Here is a 23,483-nt window from a genome sequence, read left to right on the forward strand (position 1 = left end):
CCTACGGCGTGCTGCTCTCCCAGTGTGAGATGTAGTTGCTGGCACACAGTAGGTGCTCAATAAATATCTGAGCTGGACAGAAGATGCTCCTCCCAGCAGGGGCAGTGGTTTTGAGAGGCAGGTGGTGGCAGGGGAAGGGAGGAGGAAGCCACTAGGAACAGGATGGCAGTGGATAATCATTAGAATTCTTTTGGATGAGAGGAGACGATGAAGAAACCAGGGACAGAGAGGAAAAAAAAAAGAGTGTAGGTTCTAGAAAGAATACGGAGGCAGAGCAAATTGGACTTAGAGATTGGATGCAGTAGGTGAGAGGAACGGGGGTACAGAATTGATCCCTTTAATTATCACCACGGGGAACCCTCTAGTGGACGCCGGCTGTCCACTCACTCCCCGAGCTGGGACTCAAGGTGCGTTATCTGCCTACTAGGTCTGAATTCACAAGTAGCTCTCGGCTCCTCAATCCTTACCGCTCGGCCAAGGCAGGATTCCTGTGCTCATTTATTTATTTTCCTCCTTCTTCCTCCAGCTGCTCTTTCTTAAAGAGGAGAGACTATTACCTGCTGGTAGTTCATCTTCAGCCACGGAGGGAGAAGCTGCTAGCAACCGCAGCGTTTTATTTTAGAAGAACGGGAGGATAAAAAGACCAATGCCAGGGAACAGGCGTTCCTGGGATTTCAGTAAGAAATAACTAGACCCTAAAATTTAGACCTCAGAGCGGAAAGGCAAAGCGGGGCGGGGGTGGGGGGAGAGATCTGAACTCTGAGGCTGTCATCGGCAAACCTAAGACTTTCAGTCGTATCTTGTTAGGCCTAATCTGACTTTTTCCTCATCACGCTGGTGTCTACACGGGCGGACTTAAAAAAAAAATGTGGGCACTGCAAGCTAGAGATTAGGAGTGGCTCTGAATAGCATTCACCTTTCGCAAGCTTAGCTGCTCCAGACGCTTATAAAATAATTTTCACCTTTATCTAAAGGCAGAAGGGCTTTTCTCTCCCCTTAGCTCGTGGTGGTTCTGGCTTTTTTTCTTTCTTCTCCTCCCTCCCTTTTCCTCTCCCAACTAATAAAATCCTCAGTGCACTGCTTGCTTGTATAATCAGAGCTGTCTGTGCAGGCTGCTTCCAGAGCGATTTCCCAGGCTGTACGCGGCAGAGGAAGGGCTAAAAACTTTGGGAAGTAATAATGTCTCGAACACCAGCTGGTTCCCAGGGGTCCCCCCCTCCCCCTCCCCCTTGACTGAGCTCTTTCTGCCCTCAGTGCACCCCCTCCCACCCCCAGAAAAGAAATCTGGCTTATTTACCATTTTAGAAAGTGAGACCTTTTCAAAGAGATGCTCCAGGCAAAAACATCCTTCCTTCCCCATCTCTCTGAAACTAATGACTCTTCTCAGAAAAGTTTTGACAGTGAGCGTTGTTCTGACAGCTGAGGGAGATCGCCGGGAGCCAGGCTGGCACACAGCCCACAGAAATAATGGGTCCACGTGCCCTGTTGGCTTACAGAAGCCCGATTCGAAAAATGCAACAAGTCTGACTTTCCGGAGTAAGAATGTAGGAAAGGTGCTCTGAGCTCAGGGAGTCTCAGGGCTGGCGTGGTGGTTTTCAAAGTCAGATGACGGTTGGGAAATGATGTCCTGTCTCCAAAAATATTGGAATGATTGCAACACGAATTGGAAGCGATGATGAAATCTGAGAAACCTTTTTTTTTGCATACATCCAATTCTTAAAGGGATGACAGCAGGTAAACCATTCAGTGTGTTTATTCTCTACCAAAATACACATTAAAAATGGACAAAATGGAGCTTTCCTTTGATTACCAGGTTTGTATGTTTCTCTTTCCTTCCATCTACCCCTCTATTTACTTGGTCTCTAATGGGATTGGTAAAGCTAATTAACATACGTCCATCCTCTTCATCCCTAGGGTCTTTCCTTTCTGTTGGTCTCCCCAAGACAAGACTTCCTTTCATGTTAAACCATCGTTCTTTGTGGCCTCCAGTTCTTTCTAATGGATCTTTTCTTTGACTTCTCTGCAGCAGGCAGTGCTACAGTCCAGGCTTTCCCCCTACCTGCTCTTGGTCACATTAGACTCTAAAGTCTTGAGGGGATGATTGAAGGTTGTCAAAGGCTGCCTGGAGGAGGGATTTCCACTCCTTTTTGGGTGTCAAGTGCACACAGAACATCTTCCCCGTAGATGCCGGTACGTCTGATCCCGGCAACTTTCCGACAGTGGTACTGTACACTTGTTTCTCTAGTTTGTCTTCTCTTCCCCGTCATTGGGTACTCTGAGACTTGGCCTCATCTTATTTGACATAGAAGTAGAAAGAAGGCATCCATATAATCCACATTTTTTTTAAGGCTATAGGGGCTACTGCCTATTTCTAGGCTTACCAAACCTGGCTTGTCTTCCTACTTACCTGAAAGCTCCTCCTCCTCCTCCTCCTCCTCTTCCTCCTCCTCAACAACAACAACAACTTCCTAGGAAATGAGTAGAGTCTCAGGGACGATCCAAAGGAACCCACGCATTTATCAACCTCCAGTGTGGTTTTCATGCTGCTGGTCTTTGTGGGCTGCAAATCTGAGCGACAGATAGAGGTGAAAAATGCAAACATCAGTTGCAGTCCACTTCGTGAAAAGCATAAAGTAACTCATCTTTGCAGCCAAGGAATACCTTAATTTAATTCCCTGGTCAGCTTCTACTCACCTTGGTGGCCTTGTGCGAGTCCTTGTACCTCCTCTGACTTTCCAGTGGCTGTCCCACATGGTCGGAGAAGTACTGATTTATATTGTACCCTCCAAATTAAAATAGTCAGACACAAAACAAGTCATGCAGGTTTTGCTCATTTCCATGGTGTCGTTGCTGCTACAGAAGCTCCGGTAAGTTATCTCCCTTGTCATCCGGCCATCTGTAACGTCTGAGTCAGAATGATAAAGCACTCAGGGCTCCAGGTAATGGGTGCAGATCCAGCTGTGTGAGAGTCGAGAGGTGAGCAGTTACAGGGGACAGGACAGAGCAGATGGACGTGAGATGCAGCCTCTTGGGTAACAGACCAGCCTCAGAGCCTCACAGACCCAGGATATGAGCTTTTACCCACGTTGTGGACTGGACCGCAGTTTCACATCTGTGAAATGGGACAGCAACCGCTACCTTGGAGTGTGACTGTGGGGACGAAAGTAGGTAATTCAGAGAAAAGCACAGTGTCAGGCGTGAGATGAGTGGCATTTTTTAAAAAAATGACAACGGGGGAATTGAGCCTTGTGTTTTCCTCACCGGGCTTCAATCATAGGGTCGAAGGAAACCAACATGGAAAGTAGGCTTGCTGAATTTTGGAGAGAGGTTTCTAGTTACAAGTAAAGCCAGCCCATGGTTTTGTAGTTGTGAACAGAATAACAATCCCTACACTGCAGAAAAACAATCTTTCCTTTCTTTTAGCTATGGGTCCGATAGTGGCATGGCGGGGTCATAAGGGAGATTGAGTTTTAGGCTTGGTTTTGTGTTTTTTGTTTTTGTCAGTCACGGGGCTTGAACTCAGGGCCTGGGCGCTGTCCCTGAGCAATTTGTATTCTCCCACTTTGAGCCACAGCCCCACTTCTGGTTCTCTGGTGGTTAATTGGAGATAAGAGTCTCACTGACTTTCCTGCCTAGGCTGGCTTTGAACTGTGATCCTCAGAGATCCACTTTGTGAGTAGCTAGGATGACAGGTGTGAGCCACCAGCACTCAGCCTGAGTTTTAGTTTTCTGAGGTGCCTTCATACTGATTTCCATAGTGGCTATACTAGTATTCATTCCTATCACCAGTACGGGAGGGCTCCTTCCCCCGTGATCTTTAGCAGCATTTGTTGTTTGTTTTTTTGATAATTACCATTCTGACTGGGGTGAGATGGAATCTTATGTAGTTTTGATTTGCATTTCCTTTATGGCTATGGATGTTTAACATTTGTTCGTGTATCTCTTAGCTATTTGTATTGCTTCTTCTAGTACCTGTCTCATTCACTTGCCCATTTATTCATTGGATCAGTTGCTCTTTTGCTGGTTAATTTTTTGAGCTCCTTGTATATTCTTGATATGAAATTTTATCTGTTGACTAGCTGGTGAAGAGTTTTTTTCTCCCATCCTGTGAGTTGTCCCTTGACTATGATCATTTCTTTTTGATGTGAGCACTCTGTCTTAATAGCTCTGCTATAGTAGATACCTCGCTTAGTTTCTCTGTACTTGCTGGATTTCTTGCTCCTAAAGTGGGGGTGATGTGAGTATGTTCATCTCTAGGGGTACATGGGCCTTTAGAGAGTGAGCTCTACTGGCAAATCACTTAGAACCATATGCACGAGTCACAGCGAAACTCAATACCTCTTGCTATCTCTGAGCCCACCATTGTTGGCACAAAATAGGTGTCCAGCAAGTGTTTAACGTCGGACGATTGTGTGTAGAATTTGGACATAGACAAACTCCAAAGAGATCTCCCCTTCTTCCTGTTCATTTTACGGATAGGAAAATAGACTTCAAGATGTTCCAGGAATCAGGATAGTTAGAGAGGGTTCAGCCAACAGCTAGAATCTCTGAGTATGAACTTTTAGCCCGAGCTGATCTAGTAGACAGAAAGGGCACGATGTTGGAGATGCTGTTTGGAGCCGGTGGGAGAGGGGGACCTATGTCTGTCTTTACCTGTGCACCACAAATGCAGGACCTGCAAAGTCCAGGCACTAATGAGGCTGTGGTAACTGGAATCCCTGGCTCCTATGACCTTGGGGAGCCAGGCAATGTCCTTGCCCAGGGCTTCCTCATCCTTTGCCTTAAGGAAAAAAAAAGCACTTGAAACTCAATGAGGCTCCTTTTCTGTGCCCTAGATGTCTTGAAGAAAGAAAGGAAGGAAAATTTATAAAAGCAACAAGAAGCCCTTGGAATGTGGCCATATGTCAGGGTAGAGGACAAACACCCTTTCTCTCTTGGCAGAGAGAGTGTGTGTGTGTGGGGGGAGGGATATCTTGTGGCCTTCCCCACTGTCTGACGTGGGTACAGGTGACAGAATCACCCCTTTCTAACCTTGACAGTCATTGGATTTGAGACTCTTGATTTCTGGGATCTGTAGCACAGTCTGTCAGTTTCCCATTTTATATATTTTCCATAAACAATAGCAGCAGAACATGTCTGGGAAGCTGGATTTTTTTTAAGTCAGAGAATTCCGTAGGGTAGAGCCCTCCAGAGGAGTACATGAAAACTCGCAGCAAGCACACTTTGTTTTTAGGCCAGGACAAGGGCCTGAGATGCAAGATTCTTTTCCCGTCTCCAAGCATCGTGATGCAGACATGTCACATAGTTACTAAACTCCTTATCAGGCCTGGGCACCTCTGTGACCTACTGCAATTTCATCTGCACACCAGTGAGCACATGATTCAGAACTGACCAATCAGACCTGCACACCAAACTGCGTGTGATTTAAGGTTGACCAACCCAAACTACACACCAGTGACCTTATGATTTCAGATTGACCAATCAAATCTGCACACCAGTGAGCACATGGTTTAGGATTGACCAATCAGAACACTTCGTCACTAGGCTACAATCAGTAATGCCAAACAGAATCCGGTCCTATGAAAGATACATGGATTTTGGAAATTAGCAACGGTGAATAATGGCTGCAGAGAAAATACTCCTGGAACTTTGGGTCATAGTTATCACAGTCTTTGAGGTGCCTGGTTCCAATGCTTTTTCTCCTAGTATTGTTCCATTTCCAGTAAAAAAAAAAATTGCTTTAAAAAACATTTATCTATTCAGAGTCCATCTTATTTGTCATTCACAACTAAAATACCCCTGGCCAATAATCTTGGTTTACAAGGTCTGGTATGATGAGATTTCTGCTAGTTTCTGCATTCTCATATCCTTTCTCAAACACGCCTTGACCCCGACTTTGATTTGGCAAAGTCCAGCTCAATCTTCAGTTTTCGCTTTGCTGTTGTCTTCTCTGAGATTCTGTCTTTGAACTTCTAATCTATAAAGGGTCTCACCTCACTCCTCCCATGACATGCTGGCATTATCCAGCCCTAGGGACTGTAAAGTCCTTGAAGATGGGGAGAGTGCTTGTTTCTTTGTTTTATCCTCAGTTCTCAGTGTAATTCCTGACATTGGATAGGAGGTCAATGAATGGAGCTAGATGAGTGGCCCTCTGAGGACCCTCCCATACACAGGGTAAGCGAGTGGATGAGAAAAGACAGGGGAGAGTAGGGGAATGAACACCAATCAAATCTCTGCTACATGTCTGGAATAATAGTACACACTGAGCAATTGCTAACTTCCCTCTCTCTCTCTCTCTCTCATCCCATGTATCATTGATTAAGCATGCTGGAATTATGTAGTAGGGATTATGGCTGCCACTTTATAGATAAGAAAAGGAGAGAAAGAAATGAAATCTCTTATTTGGATTGCATAGTTTATATGTGTGAACTCCTGTGTGTGACGTTCCCACAGTTCTCTTTTATAAACTTGTTTGGTCTGGAGCAATAGATGATGAAAATATGATTCTTGTGTTGAGGGAACTTAGTTTACTAAAAGAAGCACATGGAAAAATATGACATGACATGACATGACATGTAAGGGACAGACACCAAGGTGGTGTAACCTCTCTCCTCCCCCGGAGGGTAGAGTGGCTGAGTGGAGAAGCCTTCTAGCTCAGCTTAGATCAGTCCTGTTGTCCCAGGGAGAAATATGTTTTAGGGGATTATCAAGAATCGTCTAATAGAAATCTCTAAATCTGAAGTACAGTCTGAATACAAAAAGAGCCTTCTCTAAGAACAAACGTCACCTTTGATGGCGAGATCGTAGAAAGAATCTCAGAGCCCTGCCAACCTGTAAGACGGATGCTCAATTAATGGTAGCTTATATGAGGCACTTCCTGCATCTTAGGTTAAAAAAAATCAGGTATTCCTGTCTGAGATATAGCCATAGGGGTATATGGACCTTTCTTGTAGGTGCTCCAAGAATCCCAGACAACCCTGGCTTTGTGTCCTAGAACATGACATGGGCTGGTGAGTGGAGCTTGGTTGGAGTTGGATCCTGGGATGGGCTGTAAAAGAAGACTATGGTGATCTGCAGGGTAGAGGCCTCCTAAGGATAGAAGGAAGACGCTGCTATCCTTTGTAGATAGAGTCCTCCAAGAATTTTATCCTGCTAGGTCTCTTACAGGGTGTGGTAACCTACTATCTACACTAATGGTGATGTGCTTATATGTAGTACTCCTACAGCTAATCTAGAATGCATGACTCGTGTGTGTGTGTGTGTGTGTGTGTGTGTGTGTGTGTGTGTACACAAGTGTGTACACATGCCAAGGAACATAAATGAAGAGACACATGGTGACAAATAACCCCACAGGAAGAGAAGAGAGAGGGTGTGCCTACAGAAAGTAGCACTCACCTCTAGTCTATGAGGAATTGCTTTTCAAAAATCCCACAGCGGAAGGGGATGTCAAGCTGGGTGAAATAAGTTTTCGGTGTTTTTATCTTGTCAAATCTTCCATCTGTTTCCACCAGTCTATCATCTTTATTTTACAGATGAAGAAACTGTTGCCTACAGAAGCCAGGACATGCTCTCAGATGATGCAAAAGCAGACTGGGTCGAGATGTGCTGAGAATTTTCGAGCCAGTGAAGATTCTGGGAGTTCTATGAATGCCAAGGGGTGTGTCGAGTCTTGGACAATGAGTTGACAGCGTGGCCCTTGCTTTGGTGTGGCACAGAGACCGTGAAAGAGCTATCCCCTATTCCATACGTAGCCAGAGCATGTGTTGGATTAGCATAGTGGAAGTGAAGGCCCTCCCCAGTCCAAGTATACTCAGAGACACTCACGGGGGGAGGGAGGGCGCGCGTGGGTGGTGTCAAATGGTAGATAGGGACACTGAGATATTCCATTTCTTGTAGATTGAGCAAGAATCATACTTGTGCTGTCTTCTGTGTAGAAAACACATAATCTCTAACACCTTAGAAGATCCTTCTTTGCATTGAATCCTTCCAACTAATAAAGAACCTATACTTTGAAAAGAATAGATCTCTTTTCTGGTGACCTGGGGTTCCTCATGCTCTTCCCAGAACAACAACAATAAAAAGACTTAGAACTGTCCCACTGATGGAAGGAAATCCTATCTAAGAAAGTGCATTTCTTTACAGAGCTGTGTCATGCCATCCTTTGGCCCTCTGCTAGAAAAGTAGAATCAAGTCTCGATAATGCCTTTTTAATTGTATCCTCTAATATTATAGATGCAGGACAGTACTGTATCATCCCTCTGTGAATATAAATACCTTGTACCTGCTTTATGATACGTAGTAGTGACTGTGCTTTATCAGAGCTGTTTTAATGATGTTTTAATAATGTTTTCTTTCCAGATGATGATTGAGAAGTTAATAAAAAAAAATGGTGCCAGGTGCTGGGAAGGTGGCTCAGTGGTAGAGCGTTTGCCTTGCATGCATGAGGCCCTGGGTTCAATTTCTCAGCACCACATAAGCAAAAAGAAAAAAGCCGGAAGTGGCGCTGTGGCTCAAGTGGTAGAGTGCTAGCCTTGAGCTGAAGAGCTGAGGGACAGTGCCCAGGCCCAGAGCTCAAGCTCCACTACCGGACACCCCCCCCCCCCAAAATGGTGCCAGGTACCACAACAGTAACAGAACTTTGCATTTTTCTGGGGTTTTGTTTTTTATCTTTGTTTTAATGGATGTGCTAGATGTCTAATTTTGTTCAGATGACTGCAGAACCTGGAAAAGCTGTTGCTGCTATTGATGAATAACATACTGCTATTATTGGTCTTTTAATATAAATATAAAACACACACACACACACACACACACACACACATATATAAATAATTTGAATTTTTGGAAACTTTAGCTGTTGCTGTCAACTTTGGAAAAAGTATCCCAGTTTACTGTGTTGCGTTGGCATTGTATAGAAATAAATAGCCATCTTGGTCTAGAAATGTTAAACTTAATTTTTTTTCCATTTGTACAGGGATAAATACACTGTATTACATATGTAAGGTCTTATCTACATGGGTTTGGTTACAGAAACCAATAAAGTATTCTCTAAACAATGAAAAAAAATAAAGACGTTCGGAAGAGGCCATGACGGTTTTGAAGACCAGCAATGAAAACTTGCCTCTGACATTTCTCTACTTAACTGGTCTGGAAGTTCACATGCAACTTCTTACTCCATCCTCACCCTCTGAGCCTCTGTGGGGAGGAAGATGAGGGATGGCGACTCTGACCTCGCCTGAGCCGCACGGCAGGTGCGTGGCGGAGCTCAGATGGGCATGTGTCTATGTCCATGCATACAAGATTACGGCCTGTCTGTATTGTGATCGCCAGAGGCAGTGGGGTGGGTGAGGGGGGGGGAGAGCCTTGGGTACCATTGGTGACATGACTTCCTTACTAGTTCCCGTTTCCTTAAGTTTAGGTCACATTTACTGACCAAGATCCAAGGGTAAAACAGAGCTGACATGTTTCTCACCAATGCATGAAACAGGAACAGGGCAATTTTGAAGGCCTGTGGTGGCGACAGATAAAGAATGAGAATAAAGAGTGATTTTTTTTTTTTAAAGCAAGAGTTGCATTGGTTGCAGAATTTCGTAACAGGAGCCTTTGCTGATGCTTGAGGGTCTTCTCTGGGCCAAGGGAAGACCTGTGGCTCCGCTTGGCCTCCAAAGCGGGTGAGGGATGTATGCCTGGAGCTGCGGGTCACAGGAGGAGAGGCCTGGGCTGGGCTGGTTGCAGAGTTCTTGCTGAGCTCCAATCAGACATCCAAACCCTGTGTTGCTTGCATCTCCTCTCTCTCTGGAATTACAGGTAATAAGGTAGAGCTGATGTTAATGGTTTATGACACGAATTCATTTTGAGAACTATATGCTTCACCCATCGCTTTTATTTTTCAATTTGGATCTGTTGGGTATTAATAGCTCTGGGGTTGTGTTTTCCATTTTAATCTTGCTTTTTCTCATTTCCAAGTAGATTCCGTCTTTCAATTTATACAAACATTAAACCTCTATTTCCTGCGGCCCCCCCCCAACACTCCCCTCCCTGCTCTCTCATTCTCTCTGCTGACCTTGTGATAAAACTTTCCTTTAACGCTGTGCACTTGGCCTACCAGGCCTCCCTCCCCCAGCCCCACTAACGAACAGCCATGGCCTTATGACTCGGCCACACTTGGCTGCCTGTAGGTCCTTGTCGATTGTAAGTCAGCCTTGTCATAGACGTGACAAAAAGTACCCCAGAGAAACAATTAAAGAGGAAGGGTGATTTATTTCAGCTCACTCTGCCAGAGGTTTCAGTCCTTGGTCACTCGGAACCGTTGTTTATGGGCATGAGACGAGGCAGAACATGGCGGAAGGGAATGAGAATGCTGCTTCCCTATGGCAGCCAGGAAGCAGAGAGGGTCCCTGGTGAAGAGGCCAGGGACCAAATGCACCTTCCAGTGTCTGCCCTTCCAGTGACCGGCTTCCTCCAGCTAGGCCTTCACTCCTAATAGTCCATTTGGCTATGAAGTCACCAATGGATTAATTAAGGATGAAGTGAGGGATGTCACATGTAAGGCTAGGAATTGATGACAATGATGATGAAGGCCATGAAACAATGATGGTGGCTCTGTTGATCTTTAGGATAGTTCCAGGAAACAAGTGCAATGACTCATGGCTTTCTGCACAGGAGAAGACAAGACCCAGAGACTGGGTAAGATGGGTGAAGGATTTCTGAATCAACGAAGGATTTGGGGTTTTCTGTGAATGCAATTGGGCACGATGAATCCTGGGTAGTGGGTTGACAGGGTTGACCTTGATTTGGTACGGGCCCAGAGACCAGTTGAAGAGCCATCCAGTGTTCTATACACGATCCAAGCATGGCTTGGATTAGCAAGTGGGCCTTCCCAGTTCAAGTGTACTCAGAGATGTTCACCGGGTGAATGACCTTGCCAAAGCCGGTGAAGTTGCCCAAGGTCACACACCTAATACACAGTTCAAATCCATGTAGTACTGCTCCAGAGCTATGTTCTTAATGCCTAGGTCCTACCTGGACAAGACCCAGGAAGGACGTTGCTCACCCAGTCAATATCCTCGAATAAGCAATGGTGGCATGACTTGGTGGATTCTGAAGGCTAGCCATCATTGTTTGAGGCCAATGCCAGGCTCTGGATCCCCTTCACTTGGCTGGAGGAAGGACAGCTGGGCCCTACCAGCTCTCTCTTTCATGTTGATGAGAAGCTCCCACAATGCCCAGGTTGTTTCGTGGCTGAGTCACGGCTCTCATGATCCTGGCTGGCAAATTGGAGACACCCTTAATTGGATGTTGAAAAAACCCTGTGTGCTGCACAATGGCTCCAGCAGAAGAGTTATAGCTGTTTACTGTAACACACAGACAGTCCCATTAACAAGAATGATGGGAGGCTGCTCCATGGCATTACTCTTAGCAAAAGACTTGACAAATATGCTTTGTAAATGAAGGCGCTCCAACAGAGAAAACATATAACATTCCCTCCCCACCCCCACCGCCCCCTCCCCTTGCCAGGGAAGACTTTGCACTCGGAATCCTTTATACATTATTCAAGGCTCCTGTATTCTGACGACGTTCATCAATAGCGGTGTGTATGGCAGAGAGAAGCTTGTATTCACTGACAAATGTAGACAGAGCAGTCTGCTTAACCCAGGAACGGTGGGTCAGAAAACAAACAGGGAGATTGATGGAACCCGCCATATTTCTGCAGGAATGGAAGAGTAAGTGAATACCATACGTCACAGCTTATCACACCAGGTAGGAGGGGATTGTGAATGGCCCAGCATGGCCTACTTAAGGAACTCTGATGGATCATTCACAGACAGCTTTTGTTTCAGACTGGGGTTTGTCTTGTCTACAAAAGCCAGAGGGTGACAGATACAGAAAACGCAGAGTCTCACCGCCAGGTACTGGAGATAGGTACTGCTGAGTGCAGAATGATGGGCTGGTTCAAATTACCATGGACAATGAACACAGGCCCAGGAGAACCAGGCCACCATGAACACGCACATGGATCTCTCTAGGGATTTCCATTGCATCAACTATCTGAGGAAAGAAGGTGCGTGGCTTAGGCATCAGTAACATCACATTCTGGACTCTCATGGATTAGTAGATTAAGTCGTGACCCAGGTCTCCAGAGCTTTAGCTTAGAATGAAGACCGCCCCCCCCCCACTCCTCCCCAACAGCATCTGACTGAGATCAGGGCCACGTGAATTTAGGTATAGGGGAATTTTATAAGAAGGCTGGGGGCTGGGGGCTCACACTTGTAATCCAAGCTGCTCAGAGGGCTGAGATCTGAGAATCATGGTTTCTAATAAACTACTCAGAAAATGCCCGAAATGGTGCTGTGGCTCAAGTGGTAAGAGTGTTAGCCTTGAGCAAAAGAAGCTCAGGGACAGCACCCAGGTTCCTAACGGAAGCTTTCCACTGCTGTATTCTTAGCACTGGGAAGAGTTCCCAGGACTCAGAAGGAACTCAGAAAATAGCGGTGCCATGAACAATTAAACAAATGATCATCTGAATGAATGAATGAATCTGAAAGGCATCACGCAGCTCATGGTGGGGAATTAAAGGGCACAGGAAGTCTCTCATCCATCACTTCACTGAGTAACTCTGCTCCCCCCATTTGTTAACTGGGGGTTCTTCCCTCCCCCAACCAACCCAATAAGTAGCCTTCTTCATATTTTAGGAGTTACGGGTATATCTTTTATTCTAAGATCTCCCAGTGTAGGTATTTAAAGAAGAAGAAGAAGGGAAAAAAAAAGATCCAGGGTCTGTGTGAAACGATTCCTCATCTATGCTAATTTGCCCGTTCTTATGTAATTTGTAAGGTGGCAAAGGCTGACATACTATTGCAGTGTGGCCAGCCAGGGCTGTTTATCAGCTGCTGCCTGATGCAGCTAGTGAATAATTCTCGCTCTCCTGTAAACAGCAGTCTGCCAGATTCATTAAATCTGATGCACGTAGTCATTCGCCATGCCGATAAACTTCATTCAGCCTTTTTTTTTTTGGATGCAGGATCCTAAATATCTGAGATTCCTGGCATTTCTCTTTGTCCTTTAGTCCAGATGAAAAAGAATGGACAAACTTCCTCTGGGGACAGAACAAAGCTTGAACTCAAGAACTATTGACCCAGGTGCTGAGACAGCACGTAGCTGCTATGTTGGAAACTGTAACTATGTTATGTGTTCACCTGTTCGGGGTTCTGGGTAGAATAGGAACCTGCCATGAAGTCAGCTCTTTCCTATCTCCATATGGAATTCCGGGGGGGGGGGGAAATGGAAGTGTTTGTTTGTTTGTTTGTTTGTTTATTTATGGTGTGACTGACACTCAAAGTTCTTTAGTGAGTACATTTACTCTCCAGGGATCCAAGTGAAGTCAAGGAACAAAATAAGCTGCAGGCTGGGAAGGTGGCTCAGTGGTAGAGCGCTTGCCTTGCATGCCTGAGGCCCTGAGTTCGATTCCTCAGCAGCACATAAGCAAAAAAGAAAAAAGCCGGAAGTGGCACTGTGGCTCAAGTGGTAGAGTGCTAGCCTTGAGCTGAAGAGCTGAGGGACAGCGTCCAGGCCCAGAGTTCAGGTCCCACGACCGGACTGCCCCCCCCCCCCCCCCCAGCAAATAGGCTGAGATCCATCCCCCGACGGGGCTGAGAACAAAGCAGAAAGCTGAAGAAGTAAGTCTATAGCCACCAGCTACACTTAGAGGTTCGATGAAGGGCTGTATGGTTCTTGGATGACTAGGAGCCCAGGAAGGCCCGTTGGATGCCAGAGCAGCAGCTGCAGGATTTCTGGAGTTAGACAATTAAAACTTGCATGCTGTGAAGAGGTAGAACTGCCAAGAAACAGGCAGCGGGTTCCTGTGTGCCGAAAGCCACGGGCAGACTCACCGTCTCCACCGTTGGCTTCCAGTGGGGGGAAGCAGGAGGGTGAGTCATCCCTCATGCTGCCTTTGTCATCTTCTCCTGAATTTCTGGAACAAGATGGACTTCATGGGATGACAGGGGACCCACAGGTTTCTGGGTATGAATGCAAAAACATGGAGTCGGGCGCTGGTGGCTCACGCCTGTCATACTAGCTACTCAGGAAGCTGAGGATCACGGTTCAAAGCCAGCCTGGGGCAGGAAAGTCCATGAGATTCTTATCTCCAATGAACCACCAGAAAACTGGAAGTGGCACAAAATGGTAGGGCACTAGCCTAGCCTTGAGTGGACAAAGCTTAGAGGCCCTGAGTTCAAGCCCCATGACCACCACCACCACCACCACCACCAATACAACCACCAACAACCAAAGGATGCAACGTGGCTTGGAATGTTCCAGAGTGCTATGGATCCTGCAGAGATTGTCTAGACTGGCATCAGAAGATCCAAGGTCTATTCCTGGCTCTCTCTCATGCTGGATGCCATGGGCTTATCCCAACCCCAGTGAGCCTCAGGTAAAATGCAGACGATGTTAGCATTCAACTCATGAGCAAAAGTGTTAAAATTGACGATTTGTGTCAAGCCCTCAGGACAGCGCAGGTAGACAGAATGTCCCCCACTCCCACAAATCCTCCAAATCCGTGGCCCTTTTCCTCCTAATCTCTCACCTCCTTTCTTTTTGTCTTCCTGCCTCTCCTGGGAGCCCACTGTGTCTCCATGATCAATGATCCTATTTCGGTGGCGCTTTAGAGTTTCTCAAGAGGGGTGCGAAATAAATGTCCAGCCCACCAACAGAGGAACCTTCTCCTAGTGTAATCTGTGGTCATATTGTTGGGCTATAAGCTCCCCTTTGCAAACGGTGGAGAGAAAGAGGGGTAGAGGACAGGAAAGAAAAAGCATGGGGGGGAAAAAAAACCTGAGGAGAAATAGTTTCTTTGCATCAAAAATTAAAAAAAAAATAGATCCTGTATCTCAAAGAAGTGATTGCAACTTTATTTGCCACAATGTGTTTAGTTGTTATTTGTTATTATTTATTTGTCACTATTATTTGTTATTATTTACCCTAGTAGCGATAGTCACTTCAGAATTGCAAGTTGTGTGTGGTAGATATTCTTATCAAATTATTTTTAAACATCTCAAGTAAAATCATACTTAAGGGAAGAAAGTATAGGTGTGAACGTTCCCAAGGGGGGTAGATTTCAACCAGATAGAATGAAATGATGATTTTTATTTTAATTAAGAGAGAAGGGTAAAGATTTTTTTTTTAAAGTGAGCCTGGCACCTGAAAATAAAACAGGGTGATAAACTCTTTGTTGGCAAAGTTGCGATTTCTCTGCTGGGTTTCGAATCTGGCTTGTATTATTAAGGCTGGTGCGAAAAGCTGGCGTTTTGACAGGAACATGGGACGTTTGTCACTATCTGGGAAAGAGATAGATGTTGAATGACATCTCTGAGGAAATGTATACATTTTTGGGTCTAACGTATTCTTTCTCCTCCTCAGGAAAATTCCACTAGCAAATAACCAGATTGGTTATCTTGAGTTCCCCAATTCTCAAGTCTATTTCAATGGAAACAGAATTAAAAATATTTCTTTCTTTTTCTTTTTTTTCTAAATTTCACCTTTGGGGAAAATAGAAGTTCTCTCAACCAGTAGCATCTTCTCTAGACAAGGACAAAGTTCTTGGCTTGAAAAACCCAGGTGGAACCTTCTTTGTCCCCCAAGGGTGAAGTAAATTAGGTGACCACAAAACATCATCCGAAGAGATGCTGAAGGTTCTCAAAGAGCTTCTGCTTTTGTCTCGTGTATTAATTCAGGCAATTCAAGAGAGGAACGTGGCAAAGGAGGACTGCTACCTGTCATGGCCAAGTTGTGCTTTCCTTCTGACTCTGTTGTTTACCAGATGTGCACCTTGGAACAAATGACTGTCTCTGGTATCTTTAGTAAAACAACAACAACAAAAACTAGTAGTGGCTCACATTTATAATCCTAGCTACTCAGGGGGCTGAGACCTGAGGATCGTGGTTCAGAGCCAGCCAGGGCAGGAGAAAGTCCATGAGACTCTGATCTCCAATGAACCACCAGAAAACTGGAAGTGGCGCTGTGGCTCAAAGTCGTAAGGCTCTAGCTCTGAGCAGATGAAGAGCTCAGGGACAGTGCCCAGGCCCAAGTTCAATCTCCATAACCAATAGCAACAACAACAAAACAAACAACAAAGACCCCTAGGCTCTGTGAAGTAGCCGATCCCTCCTTTGTTATGAGGAGTTAGGATTATGAAATGCTAGGGAAGCTCTTGAATGCTACCCAGCTACTCACATCTCCAAGTCTCCTCCAGTAGGGAAGTCTTGGCTCAGGTCTATACACAGATCGCAGAAGTGCTACTCTTTAAATGCTTTGGGTGATTGGAGGCCCATAATTTTGGAACTGAATATCCATGGCAAATTTCCTCTTCTGATGTTCTTGGCAGCCATTTTGAACCTAGGAGGAAGGGGCGGGGCTAATTACTAAAAGGCACTTTAGGAAGATCCTGACCCAGCTGAATTTTCTGAGGCCATACTTTCCAGAAAACAGTGATGATTAGAAAGCATCTCTGCTCCCCTTTGTTTCCCAGATAAGTGGAGAGCCATGCAGGACTACCTTGCTTTTGTGTAGCCTTTGATGCTTTTCCTCCACCACCTGGATAAGAATGTCCCCACCCACCCCCCCATAGCTGCTGTTAGACCTGTGAATTTCTTCCTTGCCTACCTGCCTTTATGGAACCCTAGGGCCCCTTGCTTTACATTGAGATGCTCTCATTAATGAATTTTCTCTGTATGGAAACAGCCGGAATAAAACCATCTCCTTAATTGTGGGCTGTATATTGTCTTTGACAATGCTACATTGAATTCTCCCCCCGCCCCCCCCCAGACCAGAGGGAAATTCAGGTCTCCAACAAGGCCAAAGAGGACAAAACCTAAGAAGGTGACGGAGGAGTCAGCAGGAATGTCCTAAAAAATTAGCTCGAGCCAGAGTAAGGAAGGAACAAAAGGAAAATTTATATGCAAATGAGTAGGTATTCAAAGCACTGTGCTTTAAGGCAAACCTCACGTCTTCAGTAAAGAGAAGAGGAAGGATCTGGGGTGAAAGAAGATGTCCTTGTTGGTCCACGAGTTTTCTTTGTTTTATTACAACCTTAAATCCTGTAGTACAAGCCAACAATTTTGAGAGCTATAGACTCCAATACCTGCAAAAGTTAGGATAAGGGCATTATATGGGGGTATCTCTAAATACACTCCTTCCTTCCCTCTCTCCTTCCCTTCCTCCCTCCCTCCCTTCCTTCCCTTCCTCCCTTCCTTCCTTCCTTCCTTCCTTCCTTCCTTCCTTCCTTCCTTCCTTCCTTCCTTCCTTCCTTCCTTCCTTCCTTCCTTCCTTCCTTCCCCTTCCTTCTCCTTTTCTTTTTTTATGGTCAGAGGAATATTCCAGAACACTGGAGTTTCCCAAGATCTCATTCTGCCAGAATTCTCTGAGGGTTTAACCCCTCAGCCTCCTCTCAGCAGGTGCCAACAGCTAGTGGAATGTACAAAGGTCCAGTGGCTTTGTGTCAATGCCTGACACACTTTTATTACTATATTCGGTTCCTTTCCTTATTCGTTTCTCTTGGATCTCTTTCCTAGTGAATCACTTGTACCTTAGTACTTTGTTCAGGGTTGCCATCTAAGAGATCATTATTCACTTACTCTGATAGAGGAAGGATGGAAGGAAAGGAGGTCATGAGGGAGAAAAAAGAATAAGAAAAGGAAGAAAGGAGAGAGTGAGGGAGAGAGGAAGAAAGGAAGGAGGGATGAAGGAAAGAAGGAAGGAAGGAAGGAAAGAAGGAAGGAAGGAAGGGAAGGGAGGAACTCTCTTTGTAGACAACCAACTAAACACAAGAGAACACATCCTGGATTTATTACTGCCAGTGCTGCACTTCAGCTTCAGCTCTGTAATTTTCCAGCTGTTTAGTCTTGGATGTGTTTGTTATATCATTTGAATTTCAACTTTCTCCTCAGTAAAGAGTATCTCTGACTCAAGGTTGTTTCAATAAATAAGTGAACGTTTCTTAGAGGAACGTGCACACTACTCACATTCATGCAGACCAGGGCTTTGAAGCAAGGTGGGTAAGAAAGCATCCTCTCACGTGAGTTGATCCCGAGTGCTCTCCCCACCCCCTTGTTCAGTTTAACTCCATCCTCCTCCTTCCTCGATGATTGGTTGTGGCTCTGGGTGACATATACAGAAAGAAGGAGGAGGAGGAGGAGGAGGAGGAGGAGGAGGAGGAGGAGGAGGAGGAAGACAAGGAAAAAGGAGGAGGAGGAGGAGGAGGAAGAGGAGGAGGAGGAGGAGAAGGAGAAGAAGAAGAAGAAGAAGGAGGAGGAGGAGGAGGAGGAGGAGGAGGAGGAGGAGGAGGAGAAGAAGAAGAAGAAAGAAGAAGAAGAAGAAGAAGAAGAAGAAGAAGAAGAAGAAGAAGAAGAAGAAGAAGAAGAAGAAGAAGAAGAAGAGGAAGAGGAGGAGGAGGAGGAGGAGGAGGAGGAGGAGGAGGAAGAAGATAGTGTTATCTTAATATAGTAGATTTCAAATTTTCAGGACTTCTCTAATCTTAAGGCCTTTATTTAAAATATAGGCTTCTAGATTCAACAGAGAGGTCCTATGGATGGCTCTAGAAACCAAAGTTTTGTTTTGTTTTTTTTTTTAAGTCAAAAGTTCTGTGAGCCTAAGGCTGGGGACCCACCATCCCTGGGCCACGGGTGGGATTCTCGCACCACCCTCCAGCGTGGTCCTGGCTGGCCGAGCTGCTCTGCCCTCTGTTGGTGCAGGTGCCGGCTCTCTCCAGCCTTGGCTGGACATTCAGTGCACTGCCCCAGCATCCCAAGGCTGAGCTTAGCTCTCACACCCAATGGCCTCAGCCCATTTCACCCCATTGGGTGAATGCTTGGCTCCACACGTCAGTGAGTTCACTCATGGGTGTCAATGAGAGCGTGTCTGTTTAGCACCAAACAAATGGGCTGATGTTGCTGAGAAATCCTGGAGGGCATCAGCGACCAGTCACACACACACATGCGCTCCGTGGGCCCGCCTGGCCCAGGCAGGCAGCAGAGACACTACTGAGACCTGAATGACCGGAACCAAGGCCCTGCCTCCACTGCAGCCCCTGACTCAGCAAGGTAGGGGTCAGCCTCTGACTTGGACCACAGAACGGTCACTCCCCGCTGTGGTGCTCCCATGCCCAGCCACTGATGCCACTGTGCCAGTGTATTGGCACAGCTCACCCCTCAGGGCCCCCCCCACCCAGAAACTCGCTTGGCCTAAACCTCCATGTGCCTCACATTTCCCAGGGTTTCCAGAGTGATCTTTCTACCACCTGCATCGTCCTGCTAGGCCCGGGAAGAAATGTAAATATGGTTTACAAGACTGTCCGGTTTTCTTCGCACACTCTGAAATCCAGTGTGAGGGTCAGCACACCTTTTCTTAGGCACCATATTGGAAAGATGTTAAACTTTGCAGTATGGACAGCCTCATGACATAAGCTCTTCCGGTTGCAACGTGAAACAGGGCTGGTAACAGGCAGACAAGAGTGTGCAAGACCACAATGGAATGAAAACTTTATTGACAAAGGCAGGCGGTAGCCTGGATTTCATCCGTGCCTCTCATGTAACATCCGGTCTAGCTCATCATCTTTACCGATGCCTTCATCCTCCACATATTTATTCAGCATTTGCATGTGCCAGGTACTGCATGGCATATAAAAAATAGAGACACAAGGTGGGAGAGAGAGAGAGGGAGAGAGAGAGGGAGAGAGATAGAGAGAGAGAGAGAGAGAGAGTTCCTGCTCATACAGAGCTTGCACTTTTGTAATTGAGACCAGAAAAATGACTCAGCACGGAGTTAACTGTTTTAAATAGTTACCGTGGCAGGTGCAGTGAAGGATGAAGGGAAAGTGTGATGGGATGAACGAGGGACAGGGATGAGCATTAGAGGAAGGAAAGTGAGCAGGAGGGGAAGGAAGTGTGTGTGTGGGGGGGCGGTTTGGGACCATGAGCAAGAACAGCACAGGGGCCCATCTGAGTGCAGAGGTGCTGGGCCGATCGAGAGCCTCGGGCCTTGTCTCCAGCTCGATGCCTCTTGGTCATTAGTCTTCAACTCCCTCCCCTCCCAAACCCCCCCCCCCCCCCCCCGCCCAGTAGCAATAGGGCGTCTCCAAAGCATTTCTTTTCAAAGCAAGGAGATGAGCAAGAGCAGCGTTGGGTTTCAGAACAATTTATGTAGCTACAGTTTGGGGGATAGAAAGGGAGAGGGCAGGGGAGGACTAATAAATCCAAGAAGAGTGGAGAGAGAGGGTTCTAGTGGCTCTTTATCCATCTTGGTATAATATAGACTCCTCACGGTATCTTTCTTCTGTGTCAATCCTACACCCCTCAAGTCAGGGCTTTCGTGCCCAAGGTCATCAGGCTGAGACCAAAGCTATTGTGTTTATTGTGAAACCATGTCAGTAGACAGTGCTGAGGACGCCATAGGGAAACTGAGTCTCACCTGGGGGGGAGCCCTGGGGTCCGGGAAAAGAGTAAAGCTGGGGTCAGATTGTACCACTGTGTTGAGCCTGTTGATAAGAAGACACGGATGTAGGCTTTTGAAAAATCAATCAGTTCCCGCAGCATTTCAGGGCCACCTGCATCTTCTAGAGCTTCGCTGGTGGCCAGTTCAAGCGAGGATCGTTTTGCTGATGGAGGAGAGTTGGGCAGAGTCTCAGACGTTTAATACATCCACTCGAAATGCATTGCTCTGTAGCTCATTAAGCAGAATAGACCTTCTCCGTGGAAGAGGTCGTAATTGTGGTTCTCGATGCCATTTCCCTTTGCTATTTGGCAGGAAAAACCACCGCGACAGTCTCCCATTCCTATTCAAAGACAAGGGCTTGGAAAAGCCACCTCGCCTTTCACCCTCATCGCAAAAGTTCTGGGTGATCAAGAGAGATGGGTGGGCAGTCTCTGAGCACGGTCCCTAACGATGCCACTTCCTGCTCTGCATGCCCCTGAAGAGTTCCTTGCCATCTTGTTGCAAGTGGCCGATAGACTACAGTGGAAGTGATCGGCTGTCAGCTTTGGTAGTAGGCCATTCAAGAGTCTGCGTTTTCTATTGTGAGTATCTTCTCTCTGCCGGACCACTCACTCAGGGAGAGTCTGTGTTGTGAGCAGCAACATGGAGAGACCGCTATGGTGAGTGATAGGAGGCTCTTGCCCTACCGCTGTACGAATGAAATTAGACTCAGGCTCCAGCCCCCATCATGACTTCAGATGATGCGAGCCCCATGCACCAGCTGACAGTCAACGGCATGAAAAAAATCCCACCCTAAGGACAACCTGGATTCCCGACCCTCAGAGAATGTGGCGTAATCTATACCAGCTTCCCTCCTAAGTTGTTACCCAGCAAGAGGTGACCGATAGGAGGGATGGAAGTGTTGGGTTCTTGCAACAGTTGAGCCTTGACCCGTTTCAGACTTCATGGCGAGTTTGCAAGGCGAGGTGGTACCGTTCTCTGGGGGATGGGGGCAGAGGCAGGGCTGGGCTGTGAGGTGGAAGTTCTTCTAGTGACCATTCACAGGATTTGCAGCACAGATAGAGAGTGACTTTTGCTTCCTGGGCCTCGGTTTCCTTTGTCACGGAACCAAGAGGTATGACTAGATGAGCGGAGGGATGCACAGAGCCTTCTTTGCTGCTTGGGGGTCTGGTGATGGTTCTAATGGGCATCTTTTCTCCCCCAGTGGCCCACGTGCATATATGTGCACACACAGGCACGCACACCGAAAATATGAAGAGTTCATGCATCAACGGATGGGTGCAGACCTAATAGTCAGGTATGGAGTTAGCCAGACCTTCCCAACCCCTGTGACAAAATGTCTGAAAAACAACTTCATGGGGAGGGAGGATTGATTTTCATTCATGGTTTCATGATTTCTAGTCATTCATGACATGGCCCTGCCGTGGGAGAGTAGCAGCTCTGCCAGGCTGTGGTAGAGCAGAGGTCGAGCATGGTAGAGCAGAGAATGGTGAAGAAAAAAGAGGAGGAGGAGGAGGGGGAGGAGAAGGAGAGGGATGGGGAGGGGGAGGAGGAGGAGGGGGAGGAGAAGGAGAGGGATGGGGAGGGGGAGGAGGAGGAGGGGGAGGGGGATGGGGAGGAGGAGGAGAAAGAAGAAGTTCAGGATTCTCTTCCAAACTTCTTCAGTCATTGGCAGGATCTGGTTCTTTCTGTAGAAATGAGGCTCTCCAATTCCAAGAGACAGTGCAATCTTTATTAGCAGTTCATGACATGGCTTTTTATTAAAGACCAATAAGAGTACCTCTCTCTCTCTCTCTCTCTCTCTCACTCTCTCTCTCTCGCTCTCTCTCTCTCTCGACCTTAAATTCCCTTTCTCCTTCCCCTATAAAATGAGCTAATCATCCATCCCTTTTACAGGAGCTGCCCACATTGAAGAGTTAAAGAGAGGATAATACGTTGTACATGTTCAGTAGTGTGTGTGTGTGTGTGTGTGTGTGTGTGTGTGTGTGTGTGTGTTGTGGTAGAGAATACTGGGGGTCATTTTAGAATTTTTCCCGCCACGATGCACAACAGGAAATGGTGATTGGCATTCCAATTTGGATTTGTGAGATTCCAATGCAGGGAGCATGCAATTGTCTTAGAATCTCTCTCTCTCTCTCTCTCTCTCCTGTTTAATGCTTAATCATGACCTAATATTTATCATAGTTGCTAGTACTCAAATAGCTTAAAAGAGAGCAAGAGAAGTTTCCTTGTAACTCAGAAGTCCAGGGATGGACCCGGGGTGTTAAGAGAGGAGTGGGCTCTATTGTTGTTGTTGTTGTTGTTGGTCATGGGGTCTGAACTCTGGGCCTGGGCACTGTCCCTCAGTTCTTCAGCTCAAGTCTAGTGCTTTACCACTTGAGCCACAGCACCATTTCTGGCTTTTTTCTGCTTATGTGGTAGTGAGGAATCAAAGCCAGGGCCTCATGCATGCGAGGCAAGCACTCTACCACGGGGCCACCTTCCCAGCCTGTTTTTTCTTTTAAATTCTTTCTACACTCTAGAAGACTATGGCTTTGTTCACAAGACCTTTTTCTACAGGGTAGCACAGGCTGGCCATGGGAAATGATAACCTTTTACCTCCATGGCTCAGAATCTAAAAGGAAAGGGACTCCTTGATCACTTCTAGTGTTCCTAGATAAAAAAACGTAAGGAAGACTCTAGGGGCAGTGTCAAAGAGTTGGGTGCTGTGGCCAAAACCTAGATGTTGAGCTTGTATATCAGAGTACTGGCTAGACACAGAGCCCAAGGATCAAGGCCTTCAACCTTCTGCACAGCCAACATGCTCGAATAAACCTTTGAGACCGTCTGAAGCCTTTCCTCATGTCCATTTCCTTGTCTTCCATTCTCAAGTATCCAAATGCCTCAGATGAGCAAGGGGCCCGAGTGAGAGGCAAGGAATGAACCAATGACGTCCTGCCCAGGACTAATTATTTTTGAAACGTGGGAGGTGAGTTCATTGCTGAGATTTAGATGCG

Source organism: Dipodomys spectabilis, unplaced genomic scaffold, assembly GCF_019054845.1.
Source record: "Dipodomys spectabilis isolate Male_0828 unplaced genomic scaffold, ASM1905484v1 ptg000231l, whole genome shotgun sequence".
NCBI lineage: Eukaryota > Metazoa > Chordata > Mammalia > Rodentia > Heteromyidae > Dipodomys > Dipodomys spectabilis.